Genomic DNA, 10,216 nt, shown 5'->3' with positions numbered 1-10,216 from the left:
AGTGCAAGCCACCACAGGAATATGTTATTGGAGATAACATAACGAACGTAACTTCCAGCGGCGACCCGATCGTTTCAGCAGATTGGGCTTCAACAATTCACTTGGAAAATATTCCACAGTTTTACAGAATATAGAAAATACTTATGTCTTATATACCGGCAGAAAAGCCAGAAAATATGCACTGTGATTAGTGGTAGTAAGTTAGGAAATAATGCAGAAAAATAAAAATAAATAAAGAAGTGCAAAAAAAAAGTTTCATGTAGAAAAGACTTGTAAAAAGTAAAGTTTCGACTTCAGAAAGAAAACGCAGCACATAACGAGCTCGCAAAAGGAGCCAGCAAGGAACTCGCAATGCTTGATTTCGCACTTGCGCACGTAAGGAGACTGAACTGCTCCCCTGTAAGTTTTATTTGTTTATTTTATTTATTTATCCCTGCTATGCGAGAGACGCAAGCACCAGTAAAGCTTCCTAGTATCCATTTCTGCTCAAGACGTTACAGGGAACAGATAGTCGGCGCGCGAACCTACGTACGGCGATTACCTAGCTATTATCAGTGCCTACAACCTGTGCTTATCTGTAATTTATAATTCCTTTGACATCACTTGACTTTTGTTGTCCAACTTCGCCCTCTCATGTCCTTCCGTGTGTGTGTGTGTTTTTTTTTTTCCTAAGTGCAGTGCACGTGCTTTCAGCCATCTCTTTTGTCCTAATAACTGTCGTCCAATCACAGCAAAACGCGCTTTTGTGTGCTTTAGCTTCTTGATTGTACCAATCGCAATATCTTGAGCGACGCCGTTAGTGTATTACACGGAAGCGCTCACATTCACGCGCCTGTCGAACGCGCTGAGCATCCAAAACAACACTAGAAAGCAGGCGTCGCCCGCTCGTACTGGAGCGTTCATCGTGAAATGGGGAAGGCGCACCACTTACTCGCTGGAGCGGCCACCCTTCCAACATGCGCAGAACGGCTCCTAGTCGAGCCTCCAAGACCTGAGCTCCTTCTTCGAGAAGCGAGACGAGCTCGGAGAAAACAAACAACAAATGAAGCCAAAATCGGAAAGAGGTGCTACGCGGCGCGAGGGAAAAAAATCTGGCCCGGAAACAGGCAGTTTCCTGCTGGCCCGAAGTCGCGGCGTGCTGACCCGAGTGGGAGAGGCGCGGAAGTTACTCGCCCTACGGGACACCTTTACGACGCTGCCGTGACAAGTTTGTCCCAAGACGTCGCCGCTGCCCGGAGCTGCGGGATATCGACCGGCCTGCAGGGCCAAGCACGCGAACCAGTGTGCCAGTCTGGCAGGCAGACGGCCATGAGGCCACGCGCATCCATTTAGCAGGAAAACGGCCGGCCCCATGCGTGGCCGCTGGGCGCAGGCAAAAACGGAACCGCCAGGCAACCGCGGCAGCAGCAGTAGCTTCGTGCGCGGCAGTGTCTGGCGTGCTGCCGGTATACTTCGTATCAAGGCAAGGTTATCGAGGAAAGGAAAACGGGGAACGCAGCAGGGGAAGAAAGGGACGACGGTGCTTCCGATAGGGAGAAGGGGTAGCGGTGTGGTTGTTGTTTTTTTTTTTGTATACATTTCGGTTTTTCCTCTTTGTGGTGGTACTGGCGTTGCTTGTTGCCTGGCGTATTTTCTTTTCTCCTAGCTTCTCGCGGAGCCTCGCCAACGAAAGGTTTGAACGCCGCTACTTCTTTCGCCTGTAGGAAGGAGATAGAGCCAGAGAGAAAGAATGGGGAAGGGGCTTGCATTTTCGGGCTCGTCCGAAATGATTCCTTTCCTAGCCTTTTCCCTCGCTGTGCCGCGTTGCGGCCTCGTCACTCGGCGTCGCGAGCCTTCATCGCGCAGTTGCTTCCTTAATAGCCGCGTTCCACGCGATTCCTTGGACGGCAGTGCCTTTTCATCTCTTCTTTATTGCGCTTCCGCTTTCCTCGCTTCGCTTCCTTTCTTTTTTTTTTTTTTTCTTTTGTGTGTCTCTCTGTCGTGCTACCGAGGGTGGTCCCCTCGAGTTTCTCCGTAGAAATGCTTTGGATCAGTTCAGACCGTTTTTATTGCTGTATTTGTTGCTGTCCTTTCTTTTTTTTCCCCCGCAGCAGCGGCTGGAAAGAAGCCGCTCGATGCCGCGTGCGTGTCTTGTGCGCGGGCGATCGTCTTCAAACGCGCTCGCGCCGCCCCATAAAGTGCGGCTGCCACCAAGTCGATGGTCATATGAGCAGCTAGCCGCCCATTACGCTCAAACGGCGGCAACGGAGAGACCTCCTGCCGCAGCTCGGCGCTGATTACTACTTTTTTTTTTTTTTTGCACCTTTTATTTTCATTTTTTTCGTTCTTTGTCCGAGAGCTCGCACTCCCGCCCCCGTCGTTCCTTTCGGAGCGTCATCGCGCTGGAAAAAGCTCTGGATTTCCGCGCCCTCGGCCGTTTCGGTATTAACCGGTTTGCGTCTTACACTTTTTACATGGCGCTTACTAGCTGCGAGCGCGCATCTACGAGGCGTACCCGCCGCAAGAGGGAGAACGCTTTTTAAGGGTTTGCTTCACGTCGCCAGAGAGGAACTGGCTGCTCGAAAGGGCCCGAGATGGCGAGACCATTTCCAGGAGCTGAAAACCGCTCTGAGAGCGTCCGTGGCGTGGCTTTACGGTACGCAAAGCAAGAATTATGCGAAGGCATTTAACGTCGGGTAGATATGGGGGCGTTGACGCGCACACGCCGCTCAATGAACGGCCCCTGTCGTCGCGCCGGTAACGGTGGAGCGAAGCGCTGCGCGGCGCATCATTCTCCAACGCTGTCTTTCTTTCTATGCTGCACCGAGTGCATATTTTCTTTTTTTTTTTTTAGCAACGAACGTCTTAGATGTTATTGGGGGGAGGAAATTCCTTTCCTCCACTGGCGCCTTAAGTTTAGCTCACGAAATTTCGCAGTCATTGTGTTCTACTAATCACTCGAGAACCTTTTCATTATCTTTTGTCACTTGCATTTCTTTAAAAGCTGAGATTAGTAGGTTTGTGTTGTCTTGGAGACCGTTTTTGCTGAACTAATGCAACTCTCCCCACCGCGAGGGCCGAGTGCTTAGAGCGCTAGATTAGAATATTCGGGTTCGTTTAAGTCAAGGCAGAACTTAAGGCGCCCTTCTATTGTGCAATAATGCCAGTGCATTTCAAAGGGCCCAAGGTGGCTAAAATTATCCGGAGCCCTTTTACTACGATCTTCCTCATTGGCTTACTCACATTGGCAAGTTACTCACGTCATCAATACTAAACCAAGCGAAACTAGACTACTCGGGCAGTAAAGCGCTCTGTGCGACTGACTACGATGTGGACGCATTCTGAGGGCGGTCTATAGTTTCGGCGGATTTGAGTTCTCCGCCGCGATGGGATGCCTTGTCGTAATCATAAAAGATCGATGTCTCCACCACGGCGTATCTATGTGATCACTACCGTTTATTTATATTGTTATTGTCATCAGCAGCAGTCCTTGAGCGTTCCTGGATGCATATGAGTTCGAACGAAAAAAAAAAAAAAAGGAACGTTTGTGTCTCTGTTATAGTTAAGCAATACTGCGAACACGAGTGCCCCTCAGTAAACAAAAAGTCGAACTGAAGAATAGTTGCACTGTACTGTCTCTCGCACTGTGTTGCCTCTATTAGCAGCTCATGCGGCGTTGCCTCTTTGCACAACGCAGCAGGGGGTTAGCGCTGCGTCTGGCGACGTGGGCACCTGGCGACAGCGGTCTGCGGGAACACGTGCGAAGCCCGTGTACGCGTGTTGGTCATGTGGCGCTGGTCCCCTGCTGCGTCAGGCTATATTGATCCCGCGAATCGATCCGCCGTAGGGGAGTACGGACACGAGTGTGCGTATGTGTGCTGCACCTGGTCCTCCCCCAGCGCCCGGCTGGCGGTACGCGATAATCGAGCTGTTCTGGCTTTTTTTTTTTCTAATTGTTTAGGGCTATTACGCGAGTCTGCACTGGAGCTGCTCTTCTAAGCGTTGCTTTATATACCGGCGGATGTCACGTTGTGGCTGAGGCAACTAGTTCGTCTGCGATGTAGTTATAGTTGCCTGGCTGTTTCCCGTACCGACTCGCACAAACATACGCGGCTCGCTCAGAGATTAGTACGAGTCACACAACGTGCCTAGGTCTGCGAACGGTCTCGTAGCAACAGAGGCAGAGTATGCCAATGCTGCTTGCAATTGAAATTTCGAAGGGGGAAATAAAGTTGTGGATTCTCCTGTTAGAGGCTGCCAGAAAAAAATAAATTACAAAGCAGCTCCTTTCAGTGCCCCAAGGTGCTGGCGCGCGCAGACTACTGGATTACAATGGAAGGCAAGCGAGTGTAACAGTGGGTGGCAGAGAGTGAGGTGGGAGAAAAAGGTTCACAATTTTGCGAGGATCGAGTGTATGCAGCTGGTGCAGGACCAGGTTAACAAGGTGGGATATGAGAGGAGCCCTTTACCATGCTGATGATAATGATAATAATGTTAGGGTGCTGAAAAATACTTTGCTGGCAGTGCGCCTGGAACTGAGCATGATCATTTTAATGCGACTGAAGTAGGGAAGCAATGACTTTGAGTGCAGTGGGCGATTCCGTCCCTTTTGAATCGTGACAATAACCTGCCTGCAACAACGTAGCAATGGACGCCACGACTCGAGCGCATGTGCTAACCCGGCACCAGTGTAGAGATCGGAGGTACGCTGACTGGAGCCGTTAGAACGCGTATTCCTAGCAGATCGCCTGTCCGACGCGGCTCCGAAAGCACCGAGAGAGCTTCTATGCTAGAAAGAATTTTGTCCGCGTGCAAGAATTTTTGAGGACAGATGCGAGAAAGAAAGAAATAAAAAAATCCCTGCGTCTCTCTAGTTCTGACTCCTTCGATTTGCGACATTCGTTTAAGAATCGAGCACAGGCGCCTTCCTTGTCACGCGACAGCTCACTTTCCCTGCGGGATCGGTCCCCGACCAGAAACGAAACAAGCGGATGCTGGTCATTGAGCGCAAGCATTCGCGCGCTTTGAGGCACGGGGCGCGTCGGACCAGCGTGTCGCTTTCCGTTGGGATGCCGCGCTTCCCGTTCTTCGGCCGGGAATCGTTCAGATATGGTAATCGCATGCGGCCGCTGACGATCTTTCGCGCACCGTTTATCGCGCACGCTTTGTGTGTTTTCGAACAGGCGCTTCGCTTCCTCCGCTGCAAACATTTTCGACGCCTTGCACGCGATAAATAGCTCAAGGTGGGAGCGCGTTCTCGCGAAAACGCCGTGGTGGGAAAAGTGGAAGAGAGGGCGGCAGCGGAATAGACGCGAGGGCGAGCCGATTGGGAGCAATAAATCGCGGCGGCGGGCATCGAACGAGTAGAGGAAAGAGAAAACGAGGCTTCAAGGTGCGCGAGATAAAAAAAGAAAAAGAAGAGAGGAAATAGCAAGGAAGCGGTGACGGCAGAGGAGAACGAGAGATGGATGAGGAAAGGTCGAAATAGGCCGAAACACGACGGCGATGCATGTGCGAACAACGGTGGGCCGACCGTCTCGTATAAGAAATGCATTGCTTTTTTTCGCCTTCCTTCGCGATCGCTGTTTACTCTGCGCGGGCGAAAGGGACACGTTCGTTCGATGCAGCCGGAATGCGATGGCAGCGTCCTCGCGGTGGCCCATCAAACAAGCTACAGACCTTACGACGGCTCCCCCCCTCTCCCTTCTCGTTCCTCCCCCTCTTTTTCTCTCTTGGTTTTCGTTTGGTTCCGCGTGTACCATTATAGTCCCTGGTAGGTGCTCGCCATTTTACTTTCTTTTTTTTTTTCAGCGCTTGAAGATGGCGAAAGGGGAAGGTGGTTTCTCGTTATCATGCGTTTATGGGCGCTGTAAGCTTCCCGTTGTCTCATGTGCTACGTTCAAGCAGAACATTTAACATCGCCCACGGATGCCTTTGTAAAGATTGTGAATTGCGCAGTGCGCCAAGCAACACAGTCGGCTGGCAGTGTGCTCACATACACAGCACGCGATAATTGTTGCATTTCGCCACCATCTAGTATACGGCCGCTGGTGTCGGCATCGAACCGGCGACCTTGCAGTCAGCAACCGAACGTGAAATCTGTTGAGCTACCGCGGCAGGTCCGCTGTCTCCGGTTTCCGTCGACAGCGTCAAAGGACAGCTAAGGAAACGATTCGTCGTACGTGCGGAGGACTGGTTTATAAACGGTCACCATTAGGCGAGCCATTCATCGAGATTCTGCGTCTCGTGAGCGAAAGCACTGTTTCTTGCGACCTATTTGGGCGCATGTTGACCACCCAGCTGCGAATGAAATTTGCAGTCAGATTCGCCGTTCCTGCATGAATCAATTTGGCTTACACTCCTTTCTGAAGGCCGCGAAAGATCCTTAGCTGTTGGAAAATATGTTTTATCGTTGGGGCTTACTTGCGCTGTCGAGCTCGTGAATCGCGTTTTTTTTTTTTTTGCGATTTAATATACTTTGCTTCACACCAGTTCAAGCACAGTGCGCACAGTCACGCACAGTTCACGATGTGCCCTTTCCTGCTGTGGCATATTACTGCTGTCCCGAGCTGCCTGGCATCATGTTGGATGGGAAAGCAGATCGCTGTCACTTTCATTAAATTCCGACGGGTCTTGTTCGCTATCGGGTGCATCTTTTTAAGCTTTAACGCAGAAACTTCGGCATCGTCGGCCGTGAGCGAAAAATCCAGATCAGAGAATAAAATTCAGAAGAGTTTAAAAATATTCTCACCGATATCAAAATTTTCAGGGAAGTTGCTGCAACCTAAGGTTTGGTGTACAGGGTTTAACATCCCGTAACAGGCCCTAGGTGAGGACTCTACCACCTGCAGGGTTCTGTAGAGTATGCTGACACGCCTTTTTTTTCGCCTCCATCAAATCGGCGGGCGCGGCCGGAGTCCTTATTGCGCAACAGAAATTACTTCTGCAAACATGCCTCCTCTTACTACGGCCACTTCTGTGACTTTAAAAAAGATACGAGTTGCTCGGGTTAAGAAAAACGAAATTCATATATTTCATTTGAAACACCGAGAACTTGTCCGTGAAGAACACTATTTTTAAAAAGGATATCTCGGATAAACACTGAAACCTGTCTGGTAAATTTAGAAAACGTCAGAGTCGAAAAGAGCAATTCCACATGTCAGAGGACGTCGGCCGCTATGCTAGAACGCAAAGATGTGTGTGTCGTTCCTTCAATTCAATGCTTTCCGTCTTGTGTGCACCCTGTCTTCGTATTTAGTCGGGACGCTGTCGTTTTTTTTTTTTTTGCTCCTGAAGTCAGAGTGCCTCGAACGCCGTTATATTTCTGGAAACCAGAAAACACGACGTACAGGCTCGTACGGCCAACATCACATGCATCACTCGCTCAGGGATCGGTTACAACACCGGTGCTTCCGTTGCCAGAGAGCGTTGGTCGTTCTTTCGTTCCATTCTGCCTGCCAACCTTGTGATACGTATTCATTTCTTTCTGTTTCTTAATAACGTCCCCGTCTGCAGTTATTTTACTCTCATTGGCGCTGTGTTTGAAGAACGCAAGTTCATTTTCTGCCATTTTCGCCGCATGCGTTCCGAAACTATGCAGTCGTGCCAGCGAAGAATGAGTGATGACAGCTGAGTGTGAGTCACGCTGGCGCGCTCAGTTGCAGCCTCTTGCACAACGTTGCGCAAGCGACCCTTGTATGCGGTTGCCTGGCTAGTCCTTGCATCTCTGCTTCTGCGAAGAAAGCATACACGACTTATGCCTAACCGTTACGAATGAGCTCTAGAGTCGTTTACGCGGGCTGTCTAATTAGTTTGACACTGGCTTTTGCGCAGGCCGTATGGGCAGAACCGCGTAATAATGTAACCTGGAAAACTTCGAGAAAATGTCATTTTCCGTCTGCTAGCCAGACGTGTTCAGGCACGATAGACAAAGTCCACTTTTGCTCTGCCTCAAAGGAGCGGGCACGGAGGCCCACTGCTGTACATTATAGTCACTGGAAAATTCTCCAGTGACTCTACTGGACATCGGCAGCTAGCGCCATCTCTCGACCGCCGGTAGCGAACATCGTGTGACCCAATGGGATGGATGAATGCGACTTGGGATGGAGCCATGGCCTCAGAAGCCATGCTCGAGCCGCCCTGTTGCTCAGGTGCGCTGCGTGGCGAAGGCTCTCTGCCACCTTTTGCCACAATTTCCATCTCTGTCAGTTACATTTAACGAGCACAAGGCATGTTTCTTTCGCATTGTATTCCCTGCTCATTTCTTCTTTCGACTAACTCGAGATTATTCCTTGGTACATTATGCTCTCTTGCTGACTCCTCAGCGTGGCATCTCTCATTTTCCTTTGCATAGCTTGATGGGCAGTCCTAAACAGAATCCAACTCTTTGTCAGCCACGGCCTTTCTGCTCCATTTGTTAATGCCACTTACGTGCATAGGCTGTACACTTTCCTCTGCACGGACAGTGGTTTGCTACCATCCATGATTATACAGTTACTACAAAATGCGCTCCACCCTATTCTTAAATTTTGACAATTATTTCGATCTCGTTGTCCGTATCGTCTGCAAAATGGTTTCCCTTGCCACTTCCAATGGTTAGTTGCCTATCGAGAACTGTTATTCCTTTGCCTAGCCCTTGAACATTAATTTCTTTATTGTAATTTGCGGCTGCTTGTACTGCTGTGCCTTTCAAGGTCGTCGGTGATGTTTCGCGTCCGTCGACTTCTTGTTTTTTTGTTTGTTTTTGCAAGGCAACGTCGGCAGCAAATGAGAGGTAACTAAGGCATTCCTCATTAATTTTTATTCCCCCAATCCTCTTCTCTGATGCATCCTGTAGAAATGCGATGATGAGTTTTTTGCAGATATACTACATCCCAGTCGGACACCCTTCTTGATTGAAATTTTATTTTTCTAGCAATGTGATGGCTGTGCAGCTGATATGGTCATTTTCGAGTTCTTTTACATGTTTTTATGCGCCTGATGTTCCTACTGACTCGGATATCTTCTCGCAGTCTATGGAGGTCATCCAAAGTTTTCACGTGACTATAGCAGACGATGAAAAAAGGCTTTGCCCCGAACAACGCAGTTGTAACTTGTGTGTAACCAATATCATATTTTAAATTCTTAATTAGCCGTTTAGCCTAGCTTAATTATGTAAAATTCTAATATTCATTTAGAGCCAAGCACTTTTCCTCAGCTGTAGCCGGTACCAAGGAACAAGGGATCTTTTGATAGGAACATATCTCGCTAGCTCAGTTGACTCACTCGCTGATTTCACGCACTCACTGACTCAGTTGACTCGCTTATAAGATCGTTTAGTTGTCGATTTACTTTGTCAACTCCATAATCAGCGTTGGTCACCTATTTTCCGCCTTTCAAGGGGCTGGAAAGCAGTCGCTCGGAATCAGAAATGGCGGCGGCTGGCCGACTCATCGTCTTCAGCGCCGCTTTCCCATCGGGGTCTTCGCGTGTCTCTACCCGGACAAAACCGGGAGACCGCGTAACTTTCTCTTCGAGCTTCCCGTCCTCTGGGGCCCGAAGTGCACCTAACGACTGGCACCGTAGAAGCACTTCTCTTTGCCCTGTGTGTGGCCCACGCTTACAGCTTAGAGCCGGCCTCGTTCCTTGGTGTACGCTGTGTGCGCTGCTGCTGCTGCCAGGTTCGATCGATCCTGTAAATGAATCGATGTGCCTGTTCTTCTCCATCCTCCTCGAGCGCCCTTACTTCGCCCGTAGCTCTCCCCCGGCCTTTTTTTTCTGTTGCCTCGCCATCCCGTTTTCACCTGGAGCGCTGTGTGTGCAGCGAAGCCAGCAGCGATCGGTGTCGAGGGGCCGCGGGCGGCTGTTTGCCCCCTGCGTTATCACCTGCAAGAGAGTAGGCTGGAGCCGCACACGGCTCGCACCTCCTTCTGCACTTGTTGGTCTCTACTGGCGTCGAGCAAGAGGAGCAAGCTTAACCGCCTCATGCCCTCTGCTTTCCCTCCTCACTCACTGCGGTGCAGTATCGTTCGAGTGACGAAGCACCGACACTCTATACCGTGCTGGCACGAGGAAGTAATTTCTGTGAGTCATGCCCGTTGCCGATCCGCTGTGTGGGACAGATATGCTTACACTCCTTATTTGATGTGCCAGGAGAGTTAAGGGAAGCCTATGCTAACAATTGAGGAACGCATGCTCTGCATGGTTGGATTCCTACACACATGTCGACTAAGCTGTAAGAATATATTTGAAACACAAT

The sequence above is a fragment of the Amblyomma maculatum genome, chromosome 2 (genome assembly GCF_055883805.1).
Source record: "Amblyomma maculatum isolate TAMU_Amacu chromosome 2, ASM5588380v1, whole genome shotgun sequence".
Lineage (NCBI taxonomy): Eukaryota > Metazoa > Arthropoda > Arachnida > Ixodida > Ixodidae > Amblyomma > Amblyomma maculatum.
The sequence above is the reverse complement of the archived record's forward strand: the minus strand, read 5'-3'. Positions refer to the sequence as shown.